The 26687-nt window shown below is 43.7% G+C and overlaps 1 protein-coding gene across 1 annotated transcript in view; it reads left to right on the top strand.

Annotated features, from left to right (window-relative positions):
* Nucleotides 1-4282: 4282 nt before the first annotated feature.
* Nucleotides 4283-26687, top strand: part of fam222a (family with sequence similarity 222 member A) — a 46866-nt gene continuing 24461 nt past the window's right edge. Inside the window, exon 1 of the mRNA XM_022758678.1 lies at nucleotides 4283-5168. The gene's annotated coding sequence lies outside the window, so the exon portion shown is untranslated. The remainder of the gene's footprint in view (nucleotides 5169-26687) is intronic.

The following is a 26687-nucleotide window of genomic DNA, read 5'->3' as shown; positions in this document are numbered from 1 at the left end:
TTCTGCTTCAAAGCTTTACAATTACTGAAACATAACGTTTTACCTTAGATATAACAAATTCAAATAGTTCAGGTGCCTCCTCTCATGTTTTTTTCAGTTTTTATGAGGAGGAAGAGCTGCCATCAGGTTTAACAGGTGTGACAGTGGTCATGCTGTGCCTGACCTTCCCACACTCAAGCACTTTTATGCTTCTATTTAATGGAGACGTGTTAAGACCTGACAATGTGAAATGAACAACATTTCATCTCTGATCATCTGTGTGTTTTGTCGAAAGACATTATAATATAAATGCGCAAATGAACATTGTCATTTCTCATTTCTCGTTCAGTTTCTGCTTTTCACACCCTCACGCTACTGCTGTAATTTGATTTAGCTGTTTTTTTTTGCTTTTTTTATTGAACTTTGGGCCCGTGAATAGCAAATAACAAATCCCCCCCCAAAAGCACAGTCATCCCACACATTCGGGGCACCACACATAACCTCAACTCAACCTGTCTGCAAACAGCTTCCTGTGTGTACTCATGTGTGTCTCATGAAGACATCTCTGACTGGTCGCACACAGGAAACCAGATGCTTTCCAGGGTTGAACCAAAACACTGCTCAAGAAAACAGCCTTCCAAGACATAAACAAGTGACAATCTTTGTGTCAAGTCAAGTCAGCTTCACTTAAACTCCACCTTGAATACAAAACAAGGTTGCAAAGCACAGTCACTCTCAACCAACTGTTCAGGAACACCTTGTCCTTTTTTATACATAAACAAGTGACAGTCACTACATTTTTTATTATACCTTGAACACAAAACACTGATACCGAGAACTTGACAAAGTTAAATTAAAGAAGAAAAAACACACACACAAAAGAAAAGTCCAAACCTAGACTAAATGGGTGAAATTTCACTTTCTTCACAATAGCAAGGCCATAGGGAAAATCTTTCTTACTATTTTATCAACCAAATACTTGGTTTCTCCACCACAGTAGCACAAACATGTAGGTCTCCTTCAGTTTCATTGTGGACATGTGATTGCCAGCAGCCAGAGAGGAGACAGATGTTGTAAAGATACCAAAGTTCAGGGAGTAACACCTCTTCGTCTGGGTCTGTGCGGCTGGATTGCCCTCTGATCTCTGTCCTGGCTTCCCCTCTCCTCAACAACATTTGGCTGTCAGTGTAAAGTTTCTGGGGAGACATCTATTTGCCAATTGCTGAGACTTAAAATATTGCAAAAGATGCTTGGCTTTGTCAAGCACTTGCAACAGTGGGATTTGATATATGCTTACTCACACGGTGTTATTGTAGCCAACAGCCTTTGACTTCACACTGAATAAACCGATGATGGTCTACTGTTGTGCTTACAACAGTTAAAATAGGGATCAGCTGAGGTCTTTTCATTTAAAATGTTGATATTGTCAACAGGACAGAGAAGTCTTGGTTTTAACTGGTGTCTTGGTTCATATGATGGTTTTAGCTTCAGGCCTTTTGCTCTTTCACTAAGCTCTTTGCTTTCATGCTGATCTCTTCTCGCTTCTGTCAAAGACATTTAACGCAACACTATGGAGACTCAACCCCGCGTAGTGCTGGTGTCATCCTTGCAACATTATCCTCTCTTATCAAGCCTTTCGTCTACCGCCTTCACTCCGTTTGATACTTCATGCCCTCGCTCCCACTCTCAGTCTACTCTTCCTCCCCTGCCACCTCTGGCTGCCCCTGATCTCATCCTCCACCTCTGTGTCCTCTAACCACTTGACACCTTTTCAGATTCATCCCCATCAGTTGGCAGACAGCGTGCATTTCACCCGGAGGGCACAATGCAGCGATCCTCACGAATCAATGGCAGATAAATCAATGCTATCTCTTTTTTCCATGCCTCTGCTGCCATCGATTTTTTTTTCTGTTACTTTGCTGTTTGTGGAGACTTAAACTTTGCTCAATTAAACTGAGTCCACTTTCAGGAACAAATTGTAACAGCGTAAGGCTTTCAGCTCGGAGACAGTCACTAATGTTAGATCTGGATGGGGCGTACAAGAGCTTTATTTATGAGATACCCGATTCAAACAGAAGCTGCAGTGGTTTTTACTGAAGCCAAACCTGGATTTATTGGTATTGTGAACCCTCTCTCGGATGAGGCATGCCAAAAGCTTGCCTTGATAGTGAGGTCTTTCATTTTGAACCAGAGCTAATACCTTAAACAGAGACAAAGCAAATATCCTTTGATCATATTTACTAAGAAAGAAGGAGACCCAATTAGCATGTGAATAACCCTTGCTTTGGTGTTTCAGTTAAACGCTCATAGGTTTCTTGGCAGGGAAATATCTAATATGATTTCATATCCAATCTCCAGGCTCTATATCCTGTCATTGGGAATGATTCCTGGGAAATGCACAGACTCAGACATATTATTTTGAAAACTACATTTAATATAGCCGACAGAAAATTATCCACTGTGATATTTCGCTAGTCTCCCCCATAAATAATTCATTGTTTTTATGTGCCCTCATGCTGCCTTGGGGATTGGAACAGCTGAGTGTTTTCACAACGTATTTGTGTCCAATCTTCTGCGTATTGGGCGTACTCTAATCAAACCACAGTAAACATGCCTTGAATGTTTGTTGAGTCATCTGCTTATCAGCTAATCAAATGGCTTATTTGCCTGCCTGCCTGCCTCACAGGAGCACAACAGAGCTCTGGTTGAGTATTTTTCAATTAATTGTTCATCTGTTTGATTGACTATGCAGCCACATGGCGTAGGTGATATGATTGAACTCCACAGGCTTTAATGTATGCTCTATAGGTCCACTGCAGCAGTGAGGCGGAGATGTGATTGGAGCTAATACATTTAAAGGATTGACTAAGCCAAGCGCTCCAATGCTCTGGTAATTTTTACCTCTCTGAGAGCCGCTGTTCACTGTTTTACTATCTGTCATGTAGGTGTAAGACCGCATAAAAGCACCTACATGTACATACAGTATGTAACTATTTTTCTGTGAAAGAACTAGCATGAAAGTGCAAGTCATAGAGAGTATTTCAAAGGCAGAAGCCAGGACAGCGACATGGAGCTGCCAGGGATTGGTGAGCAATCAGATAGGGCAGAATTGATGACCTGGCTCAGGATGGATTTCTTGGAGCAGGCTGCCAGACCGAGGTAATACTTTCAGGCTCTTATCAGCACTGGCATAAGCTGAGTGCTGCATCACCCACTTCCCAGCGTCAGCTTATTATGAGAGTCCATGATGTGTGATTGCTTGTACTGCCTTTGTGTGTCCCAGGGTCTGTGTGCACCGGACACAATTGGCAAGACGTAGAAGAAGAATACTAAAGGGCCTCTGTCATAGTAAACCCTCCGCTTCCTCACTGTTGTAATGACATTTAGCAAAAACAGGTGTTTTGCAAGGTTTCCTGTGACTCATGTAAGCTGGTGATGGAATTCTGCAAAGGTAAGTAGCCACAGAAATGTCATACTTCCTAAAAGATCCTCTTGCTGAAATATATTTAGGTAATTTAACATTGGAGGTAGTCAGGAGACCTACACACTGTATGTGTGTGAGCGACCCTATGCATGTTATAAGTGCTGCTGCAAGAACATTGCATCCATAAAAATAAACGCTTATAGAACACAATAAAGTTCGTGTCTCTGAGGTTGCTCCTTGATGATCACACAGTTGCCAGACTCTTCATATTATAAGATGTTTATTATCTGTATGGAAAATTTGTCCTACAGGAGTTTCAAAACAATTAAGTTAAATGGCATTTTCAAGTTACCAATTCATAAACAGTAGCTTCATTTAGCATGCTAATCACATTTAATTTTATTCAGGTTGCATAATAATACTTTATTTATCCCTGCAGACCAGCTGCAGAGCAGCATTCTTGCAGCTCGAAGTGATTCAATGTGTTGCTCAAGGGCACTTCTCTGCCTGCAGGTTTGAGCCCAGGTCGTCCCATTAAAGGATGGTGTCTTTAACCTTTAACAAGGCTGCTGGGAAAAAAGGCTGAAACGCTGTTAAGGATAAAAGAATGATTAAAGATCTCAATCTGCATTCTGCCACGGCAATTTATGTCTGAGTTTTTTTTGTTTTTTTTTTCCGCGAATAAACAACGTGGTTTCAGACGCTTGGACGCCGAGCATCTCTATGGTAACAGTCCTCAATTACCGATGATTGGCCAACCCGTGGGAATGTTTCTGTTCCCTCGGTACAGTGATTGGTCGGTGGGCGGTCTGTGCAGCCTGACAGTCTGCAGCGTTCCGGGTTATTGTCAGTCTCGGCAGCTCGGCACAAGGGCAGGACTGCATCCCGGAGCTGCCTGAAGCAGCTAGCTCTTTATTCACACTTAACCGTTTCTTATTTGGTTAATACACCAAAGAGAGCATCTCGGAGCTTTGCTATCGAGGTCACTCCACAGCCTCAGCTGGAAATCTGAGTCTGAATCGGGAGGCAAGACATCTCAGAGAGGCTGCCGACACCACGGAGAAAGTGACGGACGGAGCAGAGCCTGATCACCGGGATTTTTACATCGCATCGCATCAGTTTAGGATATTTCAGGCAGCTGCTTTGACCCAGCCTTGATTTCTTTCAGGGTACCTTCACACAATATTGCCTAGGTAATATTAATAACATTTGCATGTTACATTTCACATAAGGTCGTCTATAGTGAGCAGGCGGACCACTTTAAACCCATGCGTAACAGCGGAGGATTTTGGAGTACTGCGTAGTAGTTCAACCATCCAGTCTTTCGACTAACAGCTCTGTTATTTGGAAATATCTACAAGCTAAAAGAGGAGCAACCTGGACCTTTTACTTTGTTCCGGAGGCTAAACGTTGAAAACCCGAAGCGCACTCTGTGCGCAATCCTGCCGAGGACGCTCCTGAAATTGCCGACCTGCGCTTTTGCCCTCGACAAAAATTGGCAGCCGAGTCGAGAAAAAAGGCAAAGCTTATTAACTTTGCATGCTAGAAGCTAGAGTGTGGAATCTAATTCGCAGGGTTGCCGGTATATTTGCATTCCATCGGAAGAGGATAAACTTAATCAGCATTTGACATCGACAAAGCGGCTGCTGGATTTTGGAGAACAGAATGAATCCTTTTTAATTTGGACCACAGAAGTATTGGCAGATTGATCAGTGAATGCTACAATCTGCATGGAGTTCTAGTCTGCACTACGGAGCAATTTATGGTAAATATATTTTTAAATTTCTGTCTTTCTAAGTCTTGCAGATTTTGAATGTTTCGGGTCATCCTTTCAAACCATTAACGTAGTTTCCGTCAGAGCCTCGCTGAAGCCTTTCGGGATGGTAAATAGAGGAACAGCAGAAAATAATGATGTTTGTAAATGCTCCATTTTCCCAGGATGCTGCTCATATAACGATGCCTCAGATTTAAACCCTTTGTTTCCATGCGTGACCCACAATAGTAAAGGAAGTGTTGTAAAAATCGACTTGTTAGAGAGCCGCTCCCGAATGGCTTTAGGAGCTGCTTTGATGTGTAATATTGGTCTTTTCAAGTATGGGTAGCAATTAAGTGTATTGTCGAGGGTATTGCACCGCAGGCACCACAGGCAGGAATATGTGGCACTAGAGGAGTTGCGACTCAGAGCAAAAGGTGCGAATTTCTCATCTGCACGCCCCCGTGCGTCACTGCGTGTGGGGAGGGTGACTAGTGTACTGCAATTAGTGATTTTTCACCCTGGTATGTTAATGATATACACTCTCTTTTTATGGCCTGCCTGCATATTGTGAGTGGCTTTTATCAAGGAACTCATAAAATTCATGGAGATGTGTGCGTAACGCTGTAAAACTTTTCACTTTGTGCTCGGCGACATGGATGATGCTCTGTGCTGCATTGAGGTCTGGAGGCAATTTGTCATTGTCCTGTGAATTCTTTAGCAAATGTGTCCTCTGCAGCCCAAGCCTCCAATGCAAATAGATTACCCCGAGTGTAACTGAAGTTCATCTTCTGTTTGAATATGAATGTTGGCTGATAAAGTTAAAGTAACCTGTGAACTTTGAACCTTCTGGGATGCTGAGGTTGCTTTGCAGCATTTAGCATCATCGCTCACACAGCACCTAAACGAGCCTGCACCGTATGCTGACTGTGCAGTGAAAAAGCTGCACACAGTATGTTTTATCATTAGACTACAAGCGTCCTCAAAATTGATCTTCCTCACCACCTCCAGTCGTTCTCTCTCCAGCAGCCCCACAGACAGGCAGCTCCCTGAATGTAATATGGGCCCCTACAGCAGGGCAGGCGCCCCCACAGTCAGGGCACCTGCCTTCCTGGCTGTATTGAATAAAACATCCAGTGATGTATGAGGCAGGGGCTGCACCCAAGGGGGCAGAACTGCCTCATTTACTTCCTCCACTCTGCGCCTCTGACCTGCTGAGCAAATTGTGCTCATATTAGCTCTGCGGCTGCTCCTCACCTAAACAAATAGTCTTCCCAGCATAATGCTTGCCTTAACTCAACATGATGGTTGGACAAGGCAGGGGAGAACGAAATGGCAGAAAAGCTTTAATATCTAGGTCACTGAATTACCTTTTGGAGTTTGTAGCTCTTGTTTTGCCTCTTTATTTCCTGGCTTGGTGTTAGATCTTTTGTTTTCCTGTGACATTGGAACTTTAAGTGTCCTGCTGCAGTCTCAAGACTTTACACACTTTTCATTCCTCTCACTTTCACCATGTTTCCTCTCTACAATCACCTGTCTAACAAAGGCAAAAGTCATCAGTATAATCTTGAAAATGACTAGTGCTTTGTTGGTTGAAAACGTGTGTTGCATAAACGTTAGTCACACATTTTTCCTCGCTTCCTCACTTGCTGACAAAATTAAGAAAGCCTAAATTACGAAAGTAAAATCTGATCTGCTGTAATCATTTATGCCGCCAACTGTCAGAAAGTGAGGAACATAGCATCGTATTAACAAAAGTAATACGCTAAGAGAAGCCTGGCATTTTATCAATTTGCAACTCAAATTGCATATCATTTTGATTGATTGATAGTGTTTGGGTTCCTTACTGTATTCTTTGCTTATTAAAGTGCCTGCCTGAAGTGAATAAGTGAGCTCCACTCATGAATATCGTTAAAGTCACTGAAGTTTAATTTCCTGCGCTGTGTATTAATCTTTTTTAATCCCTGCATGGCTTGATTGTCTCAACACCTACCCAGAGGCAGCAAAACTCATTTTGGCACTTAAGATGACTAAAATAGTAGATACACACACGTGTGTGTGTGTGTGTGTGTGTGTGTGTGTGTGTGTGTGTGTGTGTGTGTGTGTGTGTGTGTGTGTGTGTGTGTGTGTGTGTGTGTTACTAAAGCTCTACCCACCCTCGTAGTGTCTAAGATGTGCATGTCCATTCTTGTGTGGTCTCTATTGCTTTTATTCACACAAATGAAATAACATTACTAAAACAGATTTACCATCCACAGGCTTCATTTATAGAATGAATAATCCTGAAAAACATTTTCTTCTCCTGTCAAAGAAAAGAAAGGACAACCCTTTCTAGATTAGCCGATATCCTAGAAAAGCACAAATGTTCTTTCTTGGAAATATCATCGGACACTTTAAGCAACATGAACGTTTTCTCTCAAAGCCATGTCAACGGCAGCTCATTAGGTACCTGATCAAAGTGTTTCATATCAGGAAAAGTCTCACACAGCCCTTGTTTTACCACTTTTCATGTGCAGGCAAACAGAAATGACGTGCCCTTTCTTGTACTTTGCAATATTACATGATTTAATATAAACTCCATTGTTCCCGCAGCGAGATTTGTCTTTCACATCAGTGCCCGGGATGTGGAGACAGAAAGCGACATAAAACAAAAAGCATTACACATAAATGATTGTGGAGAAACAAACACACCCTTCAGCCAGTCGGCGTGAATGGAAAGAGGTGAGAGCGATGTTCGTTTCCACTGAACATGATGGTGCTGATGAGATTTGACATTAAATGTACAGGGATGGTTCTTTTAGTGTATTTGCCATTAGTGATTGCAGGTAGCACTACCAGTACTTTGTGCTTGACATTTTTGCCGTGTATACTTGGCTGCTACAATACATCAAACTGCATACTATTTCTATTCTAGCAGTGAATCATTGACCCTCAGTCTGACAAAGTCAGAGTCGCAGCTCTCATTTTCTCCCCGGTCTGTTGATCTTTCCACTGTGTTGGGGTCAAACACTCAAACACAGACTCTTTTAAATGGTTCAGGGTCACCCCTGGTAAAAGACTGGTTCTTAGGTTTCACTATTTTATTAGCTATATATACTATGAGAAAAAAACAGCTTTCTCCGTGATATTGACCTTGTGCAAATGAACTAAACCATGGCATTTTCATGAACACTGGTTCAACTGTGTGATGCCCGGATGAGATTCCACTTGTGCTGTATATTAAGTTTGTGTCACACAAAAGAGAACAAAGATATTCTTCTTAAATTGGTAGTCATTTTAAATACAGTGCAGGCTTATTTCATTCTATAAACAGGAGCTTAAGTAGCTGCACAAAAATAGACTACAGGCATGTGATTGCATACATGCATCTCTGCAATGTTTCTGATGAGTGGTGTGTGTTAGCAAGACTCCGTGTGGTTCTCTGCTCTGCAGATCATTCCTTCTTATTTTGGCAGCAGTAAAAGGTTTTACCTGACCACTGCGCTCTGCTCATGTGATCTGATCCACTGCGATGGCGGACGTTGGCAGCTCTTCATCAGGGTTATCTGCAGCTGCTTAGTGCATGACGGACAGTGATGATCCTCTGACCTCCTTCCTCGCTCCCCCTCTCACCCTCTGTCAGGTTGAACTGAAGTCACGTATCACTAGGCCTTGAGGTTAATGTATAGCTTTTAATTTGGAAAGGTTAGGGCGGTTAGTCCATCTTTCTGTTTGAAAACGCTCTTGTGCATGTGAAATATAGTCAACAGGAACTGTGGAGTTTATATGTGGTTAATGAGTACAGTAGTATGGAGCGCCTGAGTGCTGTGTAGATTATAGTTTGCTCCATAACCCAGCCAGAAAAGTGAGGGGAGGCATGCTCTTTCCAAAGAGTTCTTGGGGGAAGAAAGAGAATAAAGCAAATCTGACAAGCTCTCCAACAGCGAATTTGCTCTCCTTAAAAACAATGCCGCTCTTGCCTTCCTCATGGTCACATTGATTTGTTCTGGGTGACAGTGCAGGCTGCTGTGAAATCACCCCAGCGCCATTGATCTCAAGGAGAGGAGGAGGAGAGGGAATGAGAGCCTGGCGACAGTGAGCAACATGGGAAAATCCTCAGCGTGCCCTCTTCAACCTTAACCAGTAATAAAATGAAGGCCTTGGTTACTATCAGATCAGCCCCTGCTGTACTTCTTCAGCCACCGGATCGCAGTCTAGTCGGCGCTTTGATTTGTTTTGGAGGCCCGTACATGCTGTTTGATTTGCTATTGTGCCTCGCCATGTTTCACATTATCAGCTGAACTCTTTATTGCCACTGTTTTCCATGCCAGAAGCAAGGCTGTTTTTATCTCATGCAGGCCTCTGATTAATCTCTCCCTCTATGCTGGTGTACTTTAATCTTGAATGGGAGATATCTGATTCTCCTCGGCTATTGAGGAAGATCAAACTTTAATGGAACAAGGAACTGCACATCATCCTAATCTCCATCTCCCTGCATTTTGGTTGACTGCTCTCCCTTGGGCTTTGTAGCTTTCTGCAGAAGCAGGAAATACATCAGACAGATAAGATGTTTTCTCTTCATGCTTTGGTAATTTATTCCCTGTTGACAATGGCCACCACTTTACATCTCTGCTGTTTGATTACCTGGTTGAAGGAACAGCGGGTAAAAGCAAGGAAATTGATTGACACTTTACAAATGGCTATCCTGCATGACCTAAACATGTGAAAGTTTTCCAGAAGCTTTAATTGGGATTTCTTCACAGTTCAGTCCTTCCACAGGAAAATGTGCTATAGCCCTCTCTCCTTTTATTGACATGCGATAGATGGAGCCATGTGTGACCTATGTCATCTGTCTATAATAGCCGGAGGAGAGATACGTTAGCTGCATGGATGTATCAAGGTTCAATGCGTTTGATTACACTACAGTCAATCCAGGAATTAGCTATTGACCGCTATTTTCTCCATTCAGTTCCTCCATATCACTGAATAACGGTGCACATTATGCTGACCAGCATCCGGACTGCGACTGTCTAGATGCATATTGTTGCAAATGGATAACACTTATGGGGTGTCACACCTCCCACAGACGGTTTGTGTCCCTGACAAAAAGAGGCTATTACCCAATTCTAAGGCAGTTGCTCTAAGGTAATGAAATTTCCACTGACTGGAGAAAACAATGTTGTCTGGTCCGGATTGTAATTGCAGAAGCCACCTCACCATTTTCCTGAGTTCAGCGTGAATGCAACACGATTTAATAAAACTCTGGAGATTTTTATCATTTATTGCCAGGACTGGCAGCCGCATCTGGGAGAGTAAGCTGAGGCTTGCACAGATAAAACTCATTCAATTTACTTGTTGAATTTTAACCACGCCGGAGACCATTTACAAGAGAGCCGGCATATGACCCATAGGGAAACGTTTATGTATTTGTGTAGGGCTTGTGCAGGTCAACTATATTGATAATATAAAGCCACCATTTCCTTAATCTAAATGGAGGAGTAGCCTGGAATTTCCGTCATTTTCTCCCATGTTATTATTTGTGTCAAAAAAAAGGGTTGAAAATCCGTGGGATATTAGACCCTGAGGCCAAAGAGCTTCTGTGTGCCTGCCTCCACTCACATACAAAAACATAGGAATACTGACATGAGGACATGTATGGACACACACACTCACAGACACAGACACACACACACACACACACACACACACACACACTCCTAGCCCTGTTTTATTACCTCCTGCCTGCTGCTGGAATTGCTTTCCTCCCTCGAGTGAGCCAGGCAAAGCCGGCTTTATTGTGTTAACCTATTTGTGTGTCAAGAGCGATTGCAGCGTTCTTTATCTCTGTTTGTATTCGGACGGGGAGACGGCAGAGAGAGAGAGAGAGAGAGAGCGAGGGAGCGAGGAAGCGAGGAAGAGGGGAGAGAGCGCGGCGGAGGAAAGGGGTGGGGGGTGTGGGGGGGTGGGGGGTGGTTTGCACAGGAGCCAGGCGAGCCACCGGAGTTAGACGGATGGCCGGTCACCTCGCTCCACTCTGGAGGATAATGACTGGTTGCTTAGCAATAACCCACCCCCACCCACTTCGAGACTTGCATCCAGAGTAATCACTTTTTTCCTCTAAAAGATTTCATATGTAATTATAAGCCCACTGCCGGCCTTTGAAATCTGCCTAATGGGTCTTTTCATTTATTTAGCAGAGTGGGTTGAGGGTGCGAGCTGGAATTTGAGATTTTGAGTGTGGGGGTGCTTATCAACTCCTGGTTGTTGTAGGTTACAGAACTGTGCATGTGTGTGTGTTTGTCAGCATGTGTCTATATCTGCTTTGTGTTGAGCAGTTGGTGGAGTTTGACCGGGATTACAGCTATAGGCCAAAGCTATATTTCCTCCTAGATAGCTGCTGCTGTATGACCTCTGAACTACATAATGCCGCAGTGGCGACACTGTACTCAAATAGATGCAGCCACACAAGCACACACATTCACATATTCATGTTTTGTTGAGCGACCAGAGGATATGAGTGCTTGTTTTTGTGAGCTCTTAGTTTTATTAACATTTTTATTGAGTTGAACAAATTGCTGACCTTTTGTGGCGTAATGAATAGCCCGGCCCGCTTAGCAAAAATGAGAGTTTTGGCAGAAGTGACTGGCGTCAATCCAAGCTGTTTAACTCATGATTTGTAGTGTGTTTATTCAGCAGGTGAAAACATTTAATATTGCTGAGTGTTTTCAGCATTTCAATTCTTTTTCAACAGTTTTTTTTTTTTCCTTCAAATTTTACTCCCCCAGTCAGGACATTAATCTATATGCTGTCTTTAATCGGTGCCATTCTCCTGCAGGTCTCCATAATTTTAGGTACTGTGTTTTTAAGTGGCAGGATAAAGGTATGATATCAGAACATGACCCCAATTTAAACTGCCTTTCATCACCAGCAGTCACTGATGTTGGCACAAAGTCCAGAGTGGTTTTAATGCTCAGCCAATTATCCTTTCTGCTTTTGAAAATAGATTTTTTTCCTCCCCTCTCTTATGATGAAGTAAAAAATTAAGTTGAAATTCCCTGTGAAGTTCATATTAAACTTTTACTTGTTTTGATGATAAAAAGTCACGGCTGCTCAAACAGACTTCATGGATCAAATGAAATGTTTTGACTTATGCCAGCGTAGCCAGTTGGTGTTGCATTAGACTGTTCATTTTCAGATAGACAAATTACAATTTACAAAAAAAATCTGTTTTGTTATTGGAGCTTCTTTAAATAATGTCAGCCATGTCTGATATTTACCCATCTGTGCTGTCTCCCCATATCCTGTTCAGTGCCATCTTTCCTTATCCAGGCTCATGCACCATTGCTAAAAGTGACAGCTTTGCACGTCCTGGGAACTTCATACAGATAAACTAAACATACAGCACTATCTCCTACCCCCATCTCCATGGCATGCTTCTGTGGCTGCGTCTATAGGAACAGCTGTCCAGCTGTCACCGCAGCCAGCCAGTCAGCCGCTCTCCAAGGCAACATCTGTAGAGACTGAACGCATAAGGGCAGCCTGCCATTCTCTGCTCGTCCCCAAAGACCGTGGAAGTGTGTCAGGCCTTTTGGCTGCACATTATCACTGACCACATCAACCGTATCGCTGGGTTTTGATTGAACGTTATCTGCTCCTGTGCCGCTTAAATAAGCTCTGCGAGGCATCAGACTGTTATTTTTTTGTCACTAACTTGCAGCGATCTGTTACTGAAGCGATTCGTATTATCACAACAGTTCTTAGAAACAAAATGTGTGACTGTACAGCCAAAAGAAAAAAAAACACACACCACATTATCGTATCCATTAATAGCCATCTGCCTCTGCATGGATACGTGTGTGTGTGTGTGTGTGTGTGTGTGTGTGCGTGTGTGTGTGTGTGTGTGTGTGCGTTGGCGCGCACGGTGTGTGTGTAAACAAAAATCGCCAGCGAGCAATGGTTGCAATGGCCTGGAACTTGACAGAAACGCCCACTGGGAGATGTCTGCTCCTAGGATGTAAGTCCCCCCCCCCGCAAGCTCCCGGCTTCGCCCCTGCCACCCTCGTTTTGCCTGCGTGGCAGTTGGAATGCGAGCCGCGAGGTGGGTGGCGGCGGCAGGGAGGGGGGCACAGAGCCATGTGAGTGGGGAGATGAACAGAGCTGCAGTCCCCTCTGTCAGCCACAAACTAGGATCAGGGAGATCGCATGGGACTCTCTCCTGGGATGAGCAAAGGGAAGAGGGGAGAAAGCAGCTGTTCAGAGTTTTTCTCGTACTTCTTCAGCGGCTCACTTGTGTTTTTTTACCCTCCCTGTCGTCTTCTCTCAGGCTGTCATTAGCTTCTGTCATGCTTTTTTTTTTTTCTTTTTTGGTGGATTTGTCTTTAAAGGAGGAAACGCTTTGAGTGTTGCTGTAGACATGGATGAGATGAGAATTTGCACTTTGAAAGTGTTATAATCATTCCTGTGCCTCTTCTTGAATGTTTTTAGGAACCATTAAAGGACTTGATTCCTTCATCAGTCCTCTTGATAACTGAGGGCCTCTCAGGCATACTGTGCCTCTCCCCACAGACAGCTGCAGACTCATACAGGCTCTGGGCGAAGTTTGATGGATCCTGTTTACTGGAGCTGAGAGAATGCCTGGGTGTCTCAAATTAAGTGTCACTTAAAGCTTGTCTTTTAGTCAGCTTTCCATTTTGTTCTCCCATCTCTAGTGACAGCACTGTGCTGCCAATTGTAACAGGGTTTGAGAGGAAGACATTTGGTGATTACACATTCTGTCATGATTGAGGGGTGAAGCCAGCAACTTGAGGCAAAACCAAATTCCATATGGCTGCAGTGAAATCTCTCCACCCATAGTGAGTTACACTCAAACAGCCCCTGTCCTGATGACAGGGAAATCGCCTGCTCATGACTTATCGTTTTATCATTCAAATTTACCCCATTGATGCTTGCTGCTGTGATTGACAGCTGGGCTTGAAAGCCACAGCTATCTCAATTGAGCTGCGGCAGCCAGTTGGTAACCGTGACAATGGTCTCTCCTCTTTGCCTTGTTTTCACACTTTTTCTGCTGTCACAGAAACCTCACTGATTGCTTCTCTGCCAAGACAGCATCCTATTAATCTTTTAAATAAGGGCCGCAGCCCAGCAGCATTGTTTGCAGAAAACCAAGAGGACCTTGTGAGACCACACTGAAAAGGGAAAGGGGGCGACCGGGTCTGAATCTGTCTCATTATGGCAAGAAGGCCGAGCCTCCTTAAAACCAACAATATTAGAAATCTCCTGTGCTCTAGCTGCTGTGGCGATAGATGGTGCTGAGGTCTGAATATAACCAGCGCTTTCTGGCCCCACCTGATAACTCTGTGGGCTTTCTTGTCTTCCGTCACTCTCAGCTTTGCTCTCCAGGTGCATTCTGTGCTTTCATCTGCATCGCGGCACTCTGAATAAAAGCCTCTGTGTTTATGGCCATTTTCTTTTTCTGTGCACTTATTGATCCCTTTCAGTGTGGTTGGAATAGGCTTTATTTTTTTCAATTTCTGGGCTCAAACAACATAACAGCGGCATATTCTGAAATGGCAAACCATTGATGTCTTGTGATGTGACCTAGGGAAGGAAGAATAACAGCTCAACCCTTTGTCCCTCTGTACTTAGCTGACAATTTGTTTGAATGAGACACAAACATGAATGAAATAACAGTATCCTTGCACAAACCTATGTTGTTGTTTTTTTTCCAACACAGAAAACCCTATCTCGCCTCGGTCTTGAAAAGGCTTTCTGCACTTTGATTTCCATGGACGAGGCTTTTGCGTTTAATTAGGTGTGATTTGTGAACATTTCCCAAGTGGTAGGAAGTCTTTTTTGAGTCTCTGTCTACTTTCTTGTCAAGTGGTTGTTAATGGAGAATTGCTGAAATGCTCTTGACACCTTCTGCTTTGTAATGAGTGCCTTCCTGTGCAGAATAGCCCCATAAACCAAACCTTTCAAGGATGGGGAACATGTGGCGGCAGTTTTTGGCATCTCAGTAGTAGGGATGTTTACGCCATATAAATATAGAAGTTATGGGATCATTGTGTACTTTCCTCATGCCTTTGTCTCCTGTCTGGCCATGGAAACCCAGCGAGGCAGGGCAACTTAGATGACTAATTGACTCCCAGGTCAGAGCCACATGATAGCAAGCCTGCTGGTCAATGGAAATGGATATACTTTCCTCTACAGGGAGCTACGACTGCTTTGTGATCATCTGTGTGAGCACACACCCATGCATACAGATATGCATGAGCTTGTGTGTATGCATCTATACATAGCTGTCGATCCTCTGTGGTTCACAGTTGCTCCTCTACTTTCAAAACACAGGAAATCAGTCCATTAATAATGACTTCAGAACAATATAACACCACTATTTATATAGGCTTTAGTCTGGCACTCCTCTGTAATCTCACATGATGCTGCTGGGAGAATATTGAGAGTTTGAACAATAATATGAAGCAAACGCTGATGTGAACAAATGTTGAAGCAAAGCATTTGTTTTTTAATTATGTGCTCTAATAACTAGAAAGAATAGCGGCCTAGTTTTGTAATATTTGACACCAGTTTTAAGCGTATCCACTTCAGTGTTTTATAAAAAATGTCCTCAGGGCACTGCAACTGTTATGCAGTAGTAAAGGTTTTCTCTCCTCTCCGTGTATAAAGCCACACTGAAGTGCTTTTTTTTTTTCTTTTTTTTTAATCAACAATGAAGTTCTCTATGCTTTACGTGCAGTTTTTTCTGCACAAAGACGAGCGAGTGTCTGTAACAGTTGGTCCTTGGAATGTGTGTTAAACTGCGAGTCTGTGTTTCCTCTGAACATGCAAATGTGTAAAGGCAGGGTTGTCTTTTTGTTCTTGTTTGCAGTTTAAACACAAATATTGCCGTCCCAGATTCACACGCAAGCGCCCTCCACCTGAGCCTGATCCCCGGCAACCAGCCCGAGCGCCTCGCATGCAGCCACGAGCCTCCTCCCCTCCACCCATCATCCAAAAAGAGATTCTCTCAGTTCCTCCGGTTTCAAAGCGCTCGCATAGCTCGACTGTGTCGAAGCATGCCCCTCCTCCCTGACCCCCCTCCTCCGAGAGACAGCACTCTTGACCTGCTGCCCCATTGTTTCCAGCGGGGATGGATGGGGAGCCGCCTCTGCCGGCGCGATCCTTCAGTCAATAGCGGCTCCATCTGTTGACTGCGTGACTCTGGGTTACAAGCGGGGATTTTGCTCCGCCTGTGCAGGGTGTGAAAGGAGCTATCTCAGGGGGCTTCCTGAATAGGGTTTTAAAACTGCAGTAGCAGGGTGTTGTGATGCCCCTCACAACCCACCCTTCTCCCCTCTCCCCTCCACCCGTCATCAGCCCAGCACAGCCGGCTGGGTGTGTGCAGGATGAGAGGCCTTCATTGTGCCTGTTCACAGGCCCCTAGGCAACAGGGTCACCTTGTCCCCTAACAAATGCTGCCCTCAGTGGGATTGTTGGCACTGTGTGTGTGTGTGTGTGTGTGTGTGTGTGTGTGTGTGTGTGTGTGTGTGTGTGTGTGTGTGTGTGTGTGTTGGTAAAGGGGGAGTGGGTATTTGAGTATAAGAATGCATCATCAGGAAGAGGGCAGAGGCCTTGGTTGTGAGGACATTTATCTAACATCTCTCCCTTTCACATCAAGGCCTATTCAGTGCAACCCTTCTGCATCAGGCTTTCAAAGCACATCACAGATAGAGAAACACTCTGGCCTGCTTTACAGGTCAAACTGCTCTCACTGAGCATTTACACCAACAAAGCTGCTGATGTCATTTTCTATTTCTCTTGTATATTCAGTTTGGAAAGAAAATAAAAACCCCTTTGAAAACATCATCCGCGTTTTGTCTCTCATGAATCTGAGTTCCTGTCTCTTGAAATGGTGGTGGAGCGCTGCTTTGGGCCTTGGAGGTTGGTCTGCTCTGTGGTTCGTCCTCTTAAACAGAGGGTGTTTGTGAACAAAAAGAAATCTGTGGCTGTTTTGACAGCTGCTTCACCTTCAGTAATTAATGTTGAGATTGCCGTCTGCCAGACATTTGTGCTGAGGTCCTCTGTCTATCTGTGCGGGAGTTGTTATTTGGCATTTCCTCTTAGGTGAAAATAAGCAGGATCCTGCCCTCTGGGATCCCTTTCTTTCCCCTGAATAAAATTCCCATCAACTATAAGAAAAGCTGCTTTTGGAGGATTTTGTTTTGGGAGATACATTCTTTTATTGCAGTACAGGTCCAAATAGTTGCACATACAATATTTATCATGTCGATGCTGTTATAAGCTTCTTTTCTCTCTCCCATGCCTTAACTTGCTTTCAACAGTATAAATAAGTCAGCTGCAGTTTAATTCAGTTCTCTTTCTTTTGTTTGTATTTAATGGAGGGGTCCTACTCTTGCCAGGAGCTTAGTCCTGAAGAGGCACAACTGAGCAACCTCATCCCCCCTGTTTCCCGTTCCTTTATTTTATCACAGAGCCACAGTCAGCCACAGCTTGGCCACTGGGGCCCGAACCCCTCAGCTGTCAGAGGATGTCCCCAACACACCTTTACCTCAGTTAAGATGATTAAAGTCGCAGGATCGCTGTCCTCATGGCTTCTGCGTGTCTTTCACCGCCACCTCTCTTCTCAGGCTGAAAAAAAAAACGGAGTGAGCAACAGTATCAGACAGAGAAGCAGGCGGTTGGTGCAGGAGTGGAGGCCCCTCACCAGACAACACGGAGTTAAAGGAGGAGGGGGCTGTTGAGTGGAATGAGTGGAGGTAGAAAACTGCAGTGACAGCAGAATGAATAAATTGAAAAATTCTCTCATTGTAAATTGTCTATCGCTCATGACAAACGATCTGATAGACGAGCGGCCCGGGTTCCCGACGCATCCGTCCCAATAGAGCTGTGAATAACTGGTCTATCTCCACACTGCTTAGCACTGGCCCCGCACTTAATAATTCATACAGTGTGAAATATTTTCCCCGGTACAGATATGCCAAAGAGCTGCCGCCAGCAGGCGGGGGCGGTGAGGGGGGTGTCCCTGCGGTGCTAATTTGGGGGATGGTGACGTGCATAGATTTCTAAGGGGGCTATAGTTTATAGGAGACGCCTCAGACACATTTGCTCTCCTGCATACTCTGCCTGTTATTGGAAAGAGCTGAGCTGGAGATGCAGAGAGTGAGAGAGTGCAGATGACATTTAACTCATGGCTGATCTGCCTGGAACTGGGAACACAGAGGGGAAATACATTTCCATTTAAGCTGACTGAACACAGTTATCAGTGACTGTGGGGACAAAGGGAGGCTGTAAACCTACTAAGTAGTTTTTGCTGTTTGCCCCGGTGAGTGTTGTGGTCACAGTTGACATCAGTGGCAGCAGGTGTCTGTGGACACCTGGTTTATGTCTCCTGTTTCCACCAGGTGACTCCTCCTGCCTCAGGCTCCTTCATGAGCTCAGCAGCCCAAAGCAGCTCTCATGGTCCCTGACCTTATTGTCCCCTTCATTCACAGTGCTGAGCTCACACCACCTTATTCTCCACAGCAATGGACACAAAGCTATAATGGCCTCACTTGCATGTGCGTGCACTCATGTGTTCAGAAGTGTGCTCGTCTGTGATAGTGTCCTTATTGCATGTGTGTCATTTCTGTGCAGCAGTCCTGTGTGGTTTTGTCTGACTCGTTCCGCAGCTCAGTTCTGTACAAACTGGGTTTTTATGGTTCGCATTCAGGCCCTGATACCAATTATGCAAACTATTAAAAATTTAAGGAGGACAGTCTTTTATAATTTAATCCTAAAGTAATAGATTCTATTAAAAATGCATGAGAGGAGCTTTATAGATGGAGCTAGAATTAGTGTCTATCAAAGACTCCAGTCAAGGATGCAGGGGGAATGGGCAGCAGGAGTGGTGGTATTGCCTCATTATTCAAATAGGATATGATTACCATAGAGCAGGAGTCCCTCAGAGCTGAAGCAGAGCTCGCTGGCCACTGTGATCGCAAATAGGAGGAGTCTAGTTGGGCTCCTCAGAGGCAGATCTCTCCTTTTTCGGGGGAAATGAAACTGGTTTAAGATTTCCTGTTTTAACTTTCACAAATGGGATTGGAAGTGACACGTGATTTGTTGTGGTTTAAAGAATTCTTTTGTTGAAATACTCTTTGTCTTCTTGGGTTTCTGCTCCCTGGTGTTTCACTTGAGATTGTTTAGTCTTGTCCTTGCTGAAAGCATGTAGAAGGTGTTCAAGCATGAAAACAGGAAGCCTGCAGTGTTGTAACTTAATGGCTCGCGCAGCAAGCGAGAAGCAGACCTTTTACTGGCCTTGCCACTCTTTCTTTTACCCCACAGAGCTTCCTGAACAGGTGAAAAGCAGAGTCAAGAAGTCCCTGTCATACTTTCCTCAGTGTATGTGCTGTTTTTAACAAAGCAACCGTATTTGCACTGTTTAACTTTAGAAAAATTTTCAGTCATTTTGTACTCTGCTTTATCCTACTCAGGCAGGGGAGCGAGCTAAACAGTTTTTCTGCATCACAGGTTTTATAGAGTCCAGATAACAGTTGAATTTCACTCTGTTGTCATTGTGATTTGCTTCAATAATTACAGGTACAGAACTGCAGTGATTCAGATACAAAAACAGCTTCTGAAAAGGGTCTGTGGTTATTAATGTGCTGCAAGAAGTGGATTGAAAAAACCCCCCCAAAAAATTGGAGCCTCCATGAAGCTTATATGGATTTTAAGTTCTGCCTCAGAGGTATATTCCTTGCCTTTTTGATGTAATGGTTGCCTGTTTATGGAATAAATCCAATGAGCTTAATCGATCATCTCCATGGAAAGGTCAAGAGGAGAAGCTCTGGTGTTTGAAGTGCTTATCCCATGGAGGAGTGCCAGAAATGTGACACCTCCTTATGAGTGGGCGGTGGCGGGCAGATTAGTGACGGACAGGGTGGCCCAGGGGGAATGATTTAGTGAGATTCAGCTCTAAATACTCTGTGTATATCAGAGAGAGGGAGGAAAATTGTAAGCTGCCTTCCCCCAGTCCCTAATTTCAACAGAAAAGCATATTAGTGAATTAAAAAGAAAAAAATCCAAAAAGAAGAGAGAGAAAAAAAAAGAAAACAAGGGGGTCACAGCTGGTGGTGAAAAGTGAACAAAAGTTTATTGTTTTTAACCCCCTGTCCACGCTTTATGTTTAATGTGGCTGGAAGTTACCAGTCGGTTTCATCCCTCTGCAGTCTAATCTAATCTGGAGTGGGTGGCTGTGGGCAGCATCTGTGCTCCGAGTTGAAATAGGGCTTTCTCTCTGCCTAATCCTCTATCCAGGGATCACTCAGTAGGGTGAAGACAATTACCAGCCTGCTTTCTCATGCTAATGGAATCTCTAACTAGATCTTACAGAAAGAGGGAAAAAAAAATAGACAGAGGAAGAAGAGAAGCAGGGACAATGGCGCAGAAAGATGACCCAACTAAAATGGGTTTTTAGATTACCATTTAATTATTGATGGAGATCCAGTTGTAAGGCCTAAGGTCGGGATTTGGAGAGCATTTTCTGAGAAAGGAGATGGATTATCAAGTTATTTTGGTGTGTGTGTGCGTGTGTGCACGTGTGTGTGCGTGTGTGTGTGCCTGTGTGTGTGTGTTGTGGGTGTCGGGTCAAAAAGTTGCTGAGACAGGACTGATGTCACTGACATATCAGCAGCTGTGTGCCTTTCACCTTTTTATCACCTGCCTCCAGCAAGGTGTCTGGAGTGGTTTTAAATTGCATTAATATGCAGGAATTTATAGATTGCCTCCCTTGGCATTTCTGCAGGGAGGGGAAGAGAGTATTACAGTCTCCATCTGCACTAATTACTGGGTCTTGGCAGTGTTACCTGTCTCTTGTGAAGGACAAACCAAGGCACCGAGCAGTAACATGCAGAGCAGAAGGAGCTCATCTGCTGGGGAGTCTTCAGCAAGAGGGATGTCTCCGGGGCATTTTTACTCTGATATGTTTGAAGTGTCGGGAGCCTTGACTACCATAAAAAAAAAAAAAAAAAATCTCTGCTAGCAACATCAATAAACTAAATGACTTCGTCCAACTTCCTTCATCTAGAGCTCCGAGAGAAAAGCTAACAGGCTTTGCACCTGATTTCACTGACAGTTCCACGTTCCCTCAAACTGTTATGGTTAAATATATCAGCATATATCTTCTGTTAATCCTGGTGGAAACTTAAATTGACTCTCTCCGGTGTGTCAGTCACGGCAACTGAAGAATAAATCTTAACAGGTGTACACCAGCCGTGTTTAGCCTTGACATGTAGTTCTGAAACCTGAAACAGAAAACAAGTCTTTGTTCTACCAAATAAATCACAGGAGCAACGAAAGGTATCAAAAATCCTTGAGAGGGAGGAGATAATCAGTCTGCACCTATGCCGTTATCTCTGAGATGACCTCGCTTCTCAATTCTCTCCGTGGATGGACAAACTCGCTGATAACGGGAGCCCTTATCGGGTCGCTTTTGTCATGGAAAGCGTCGGCCATTTTAAATCATTACAACCTGCCCACTTTTTCACTTTCCCCAATCATCGAGTGACACCAGGACCTTGCCTGTGAACACAAGAGATCAATGCTTTAACTCTTTGTGCTTCAGGTTCACCGCTAGGTTTGCCAGGTTTCTGCATCAAATCTGCATAAGTCCTGAGCTCGCTGTGAGTTTCTCAGGTTTCTGTGTTTGTGTTGCTGGGCTGTCAGAAAGACTTCTTGGATTGCTGCAGCATGAACATCTTGCTGGTGTTTGTGCCATCTGTGCCTTTAGCCAGCAGGTGATTACCAACCGCAGCCTCACCTCCCACTCTGTCCAATTGGATTCCCTGTGCTGGCATGGCCAGGGCCAGCTTCAAGAGGGAACAGGATGACAACAGCTGGATGGCACACATTATGGAGTAAAGGGAAAGGCTGCCGAGTCTCAGCGACGGAAACTGCAGTGAGGAGAAAATGTGTAGAGAAAAATGCCTGCTTCCTTCCCAGCTTGCTTAGCTGTGAGCACTTGTGTCATCCTCTCTTTTATAGTCCTTAATATCCAGCAGAGCAAAAATGGCTTTGTCACACTTCAAATATATCAAATGAGATCAGTGTCAACATTTCGACGGTGCACTATTTGATTGCCTTGTGGGCTTCACAACACACTAATGTTATGCATGACTGACTATTGGATCTGTGACACCCTCCAGTGAAAGACGGCTGAGTTGTCCTTCGGACCATGGGAATTGGGGTCACCTTAGGCCCTGCAGAGAGCGGTGTTTGGAGTGTAGGCTCCAGCAAGTGAGAGAAAAAATCACATTGTTTGAATTTAATTATATTCCATTGATTTATTGAACACCCATTAATAAGCATACATTTCGAGGCAGGGCCATTTAGCGTGAAGGTTTTCTCCCGCTCTCTCTCTCTCTCTCTCTCTTCTCTCGCCCGCTCACTCCATTTCATCATAAATTGACATAAGCCTTTCTTTGAAGTTCAGGAGCCAAGCTGAGGAATGACAGCACAACAAACAATGAACAAAACACAAAAAGACAATGAACACTGTTTGAATATTCAAGTGAGCCACCATAGGATGGGTAGAGGAAAAAAAGAGCCCTTGTTTTATTGTTGTTGTGTTAAGCCGTGAATGGACCTGTCTAGGACAATAAAGGATTGTGTCACATTCGGATAAGAAATTTTGCAATATCAACAATGCTTTACAAATGGTGTGTAATAAGGTTTACTGAGGAAATATAAATCCCAGCATGAAAACCAAGAAAGCACAGCTCATTTTTCACATTTGGCTGAAGTTAGTGTGGAGGGTTTGTGATTTATGTTTGGAAGTCCTGCCTGGTGAGGCGGCATCTGCTACAAAAATCTTTAAAATAATCTTTTTTGGTTTTTTGGGGGTTTTTTTGTTGTTTTTTTGAGTGAAATGTATTTCTTAATACGACTGTGTATCTGTGTTCAACATCTGGGATGAACTCCACAGCTACCCCCACATCTGTTCAGCATGTCAAAGCATTCACAGGGTTTCTGGGTGAAAGTGGTATTAGATTGAAACTGATGTTGCTACCGTGTAAAACAATGCAAAACAATAAGACTGCAGCAATAGTTTCCAATGTGGTTTGTTGAGCTTTGTCAGTTGCTACAAACAGGCTACCTGAGAAGATTAGTAAGACTGGAGCTTGTTCATTGGTGCAGCGTTCGCCCCTGCGTATTGCTGTGCTTCTTCTATTTTACATGCCACCTGTAATGATGGAGGACATTGCTCGTTGACGGCTCAAGACCAAACAGTTACGGCCAGCCGGACACCAGGCTTGTCGTATCAGACATTAGGGTTAAGGTTAAAACCAACTGCTCGTTTCAATCATGTGATTGTTTCGTATGATGAATGATCATGAATGAATGAATTAGTATTTAACTAGGAACCTAGTCAGTGGACACGGAAGTGTGTGTAGAACAAATCACAGTGTGATCTTTTTGCATAATAACTAGATAAAGTTAAAATGTTCTCGCCCTGGAACGCGGCCACAACCAAAGCTCGGTGTGTCTGACAATCTTAAGCCAAGCTCTCGATTCTCAAAGTCGCTCGCTGGCGTCAGCAGGAGCGCAGAGACTCAGTCATGTTGTAAGAGCACCTTGTGTTGTACTGCTCTGGACATGAACAGATTTAACTGACAGAGCACAGGCATGTGTCGGGCTTTTCTGTCATGACTTTAGTGATTAGTTAGGGCTAGGTTGTTGTAAGGTTGTTGTGCCCCTGTCCTGTTTTACATCCTATTGCTTTTTGCTGTCTTTTCATTTGTTTTTGTTGATAAATGAAAATTTTTATTTATTTATTTTTTTAAAGAAAGATGTTTTCCCTGAAATGGTGCTATTTATTTATACTCTTGGTTGCCACACAGATTTCCTGTTGCACACTGTTGTTGATGTATAGCTTAATGAGTTTAAAGTTGTTTTCACTTAAACACTGTCATTCTTGCTACAGCTACTTTTAAATAGAAGTCAGTGCTCATAGCCTCCGCTACAAGTGACACAAACATAGTGTTACTGTCACAACAAAAGAACATATCAAATATTCCTTTTGCTACATGGCAAACTGGCACGACCACATGACCAACAGGTGTCAAGGTCAAGCTGATAAGGGCGTAGCTTGCTGCGTTCACTGCTCACCTATAGTGTAGGTGTAAAAAAAAAAAAAAAAAAAGCAGTATGTAGAGACTTACATAACTGATGCTTTGGTAAATCCTACTAAAAGCTGCACATGTAATTCTTCAGGGAATTGGCGACTGTGGTTGTTTCCTAGGATTGCAGTAGATGATGCATTGTTTTCCTCACTAGCCTGGATGGTCATGGTAGTAGTAGAGGAAGAAGCCTGCTACAGTGTTTGAAATAGTTGAAGGCATTTTTTATTCCAAAATGATCCAAGCAAGCAGTGTATGTTATGGTGCTGAACCAGGTGAGCATGACTGCACGAATAAATTGACAGTACCTGAATGAGCCTAAGGGTCCCATCCACCTAAACCACCTGTAGGTTAGTGTCTAATGAAACTCTTTGGTTGGTAGAGCTGGTAGAGTAATTTTCTGCATTAAGTAAATACTACCTGACAGGCCAACTCCAACCCCTCTAAATTCACCCTCAGAATGCAGCTCAGGTAGTGGCTGAAAATATATGGTTTAATTCAGTATAATATTCTCAATTATTCATAGGACCTTCAACATTCCTCAACCCAGTATTTGTAAAACATCCACCCAACCTGAGTTTGGTTTGCAGGTTCAAACTCAGAACTGCCTCTGTATGAATTGAAATCTGAATTTCATATTTGCTGCACCTCAGCTCTTTGCATTTTCTACATTTTAAGTGTGGTTGCCACGCAATCATAATGGCTCACTGCTTTGTGAGCCCGTTATTTACCATTAATGAAACCTAGCCCAGCACAAAGATGCAGCAGTTGGCTGTGAAGTCAATTAGTCCTCATCGCTATTACAGGGTTGACATTAGTCTAGGCAGGCGTGTTTTGATTAGAGATGACAGACGACTCGCTGCTATTGGACTGCCAGACATTCCTCACCCTTCATCCCATGGGTGAAGCTATTGAAGCTGACTGGAATATGGAAAGCTAACAGCTGAGTGTTTTTGCCAAAATGCCCTTCATCTGCACAGAACCCTCTTATGAATACGACTGCATGGCATACGAGGCTGTATAAGCCTCAATAACAGCGACATGCTGCATCGTATATATAAGACTCAGCTGCCAATATGTTATTCCAACACTGTATATCATGGCAATAATGCCTAAACTGTAGGCTTTTACACACAATGGCCTTTTGTTGTGCAGGTTATTTATTGTGCTGGTGTGAGGTTGGGCAGAGGGAGTGGGTGAGTGCATCCAGGGGCTTGTATTGTTAGGGAATCAGTGGCTCTTGTTTGTGGAGCTGGGAGGGTTTGTTAACAATGCCTTTTTTATGTCCCAGAGTGCGTGCCTGTCGGCAAACGTCCCCTCAGAATTTTTGTTTGTGTGTTGTTTTGTCGTGGGTGTGTTTGTATGTGTGTGTGTGTGTGTGTGTGTGTGTGTGTGTGTGTGTGTGTGTGTGTGCACGTACGTTCGTGCTTGCGTTTGTGTGGATCAGGGTCGGCGAACATAACCCTCTCATTGTGTGCCATGTCCAAATAGACCAGTTTTATATCAGGCACATGTGAGCGTTAGAGTGTGTGTGTGTTTTGAATATACAGTATGAGTGCAAATTATTTAGTGTGGATGTGTAGAAAGTGCTGAGCCGAAGGGGTTTACTGCCAGTCCTTCCTAATGGAGCCTTTCACTCTCCCTCCATTCATGTGATGGTATGGTGACGGAGAAGGGGGAGCTGGGGATTAAGAGGGTAGAGGCAGTGCCTTGTTAAAGAAAAAGAAAGGGTTTGAGTGTGTCGATTGGATTAACTTGTTTGGGCTTATTAAGAGGGGAGACACAGCAGCTTGTTAAAAGCACTGCATGGGGCGTCCCACAGTGAGACGGCAGGGTCACCATTCAATTAGGCTGAAGCTCCACCCCTGCTCATTGTGGAGGCTGTCTGCCAGGCTCTCGGACCACGGCTGGTCCTGCACTATGAGGGGGAGTTTCACTGGAGACACTTTAACTAAGACAGTTTAACCTCTAGAAGCTTGATGGTTGGTTTTCTATAAAATCTACTGAGAGAAAACATTAGCCAGGGCTGGGATTTGTTTGAGATGTTCTGCTGTACTAATGCTGATGCAATATGTTTCAAAATTGATACCAAAATGATCTATTTTTGATACGTGACTCTGAGAAATATTAGCATGTTTGTAACATCCCTGTCGCTTGACAAGAACATTGACATCAGACAATTCTGGCCAACCACACATTACATGATTTTTTTTTTTTTTTCGTCTAATGCTATAACATTTTAAAATTCATGCAACTGTGCATGACAACTGAAGTATGGTTAGGGTTATATAAAGCTCATTGTCATGACAAATTACAGTATGGTTATCGTTAGGCAACTAAAGCACTTGGTTTAAGAGGAAAAGATCATGATTACAGTTAA

This window comes from Seriola dumerili, unplaced genomic scaffold, assembly GCF_002260705.1.
Source record: "Seriola dumerili isolate Sdu_G_001 unplaced genomic scaffold, Sdu_1.0 BDQW01000017.1, whole genome shotgun sequence".
Classification (NCBI taxonomy): Eukaryota; Metazoa; Chordata; class Actinopteri; order Carangiformes; family Carangidae; genus Seriola; species Seriola dumerili.
This window is presented reverse-complemented; position numbering and strand designations above follow the sequence as displayed.